Source organism: Sinocyclocheilus rhinocerous, unplaced genomic scaffold, assembly GCF_001515625.1.
Source record: "Sinocyclocheilus rhinocerous isolate Xijiao unplaced genomic scaffold, SAMN03320098_v1.1 scaffold186, whole genome shotgun sequence".
Lineage (NCBI taxonomy): Eukaryota > Metazoa > Chordata > Actinopteri > Cypriniformes > Cyprinidae > Sinocyclocheilus > Sinocyclocheilus rhinocerous.
Genome location: NW_015662005.1, coordinates 4,452 through 5,716, shown reverse-complemented (window position 1 = coordinate 5,716; position 1,265 = coordinate 4,452).

Here is a 1,265-nt window from a genome sequence, read left to right as displayed (position 1 = left end):
GCTGATTTATTGTCAATGTTGGAAACGTTTGTGCTGCTTAATATTATTTTGGAACCTGTGTTCCATAAATAAAATAAAAAGTTAAAAAGAACTTTTTATCCATTTAACACATCCTTGTATTCTAAAAGTTTCTTTAAAAAAAAAAGAAAAAAAGAAGAAGAAAAAAAGAAATGTACTGACCCCAAACCTTTTTTTTTTTTTGAATAGTTGTGTAGGCTATATAAAGTATATTAAAATAGAAAACTGTTTTGTTAAATTGCAATAATAGACTATTTCACAAAATTACAGTTTTTTTTTATTTTTTAACGATTTGCACGTGAAATTGGGCGTTAGTGTGTAATGTTGCTGTTTGAGCATAAACAATATCTGCAAAGTTGCAGGACTGAAAGTTCAGTGCAAACGAATATATAGTCTTTTAAAATTCTGGCAGTTTAATGCCTACAAAAACGACTCGTAGGAACTACAACGAGTTACTTCCCCGGTTTGTGACATCACAAACCCAGAAAACCCCGCCCCTGGGAACATGCAGCAAAGGGGGCGAGGCCATGCTGCGCTGCTTTAGAGAGGAGGAAGAGAAAACTAGGCGTGCACGTAATATTCTACTCATATACAGTGTTTCCCACAGGATTTTGTGATTCAGCTTTGCTTCACAGGAATAAATTATATTTTAAAGTATATTAAAATAGAAAACTGTTTTGTTAAATTGCAATAATAGACTATTTCACAAAATTACAGTTTTTTTTTATTTTTTAACGATTTGCACGTGAAATTGGGCTTTTATGGAGGAACGAAAGCGCAGCGCTGGAAAAGGGGGCGGAATGGGGGCGTAATAATAATTTTATTTCGATTATTGCATTTTCATAATCGTTGGAGGCCCAAATCGAAATTGTTTTTCGATTAATTGCACAGCCCTAGTGTGTGTGCACTTGGATGGGTTAAGTGCAGAGCACAAATTCCGAGTATGGGTCACCATATACTTGGCCACACGTCACTTCACTTTCACTTAAAAGGATGGTTGATTGCGATTTCACTTTTTTAACGTTAGTGTGTAATGTTGCTGTTTGAGCATAAACAATATCTGCAAAGTTGCAGGACTGAAAGTTCAGTGCAAACGAATATATAGTCTTTTAAAATTCTGGCAGTTTAATGCCTACAAAAACGACTCGTAGGAACTACAACGAGTTACTTCCCAGGTTCGTGACGTAACAAACCCAGATAATCCCCGCCCTCGGGAAAAGGCAGCAAAGGGGGTGAGTCCATACTGC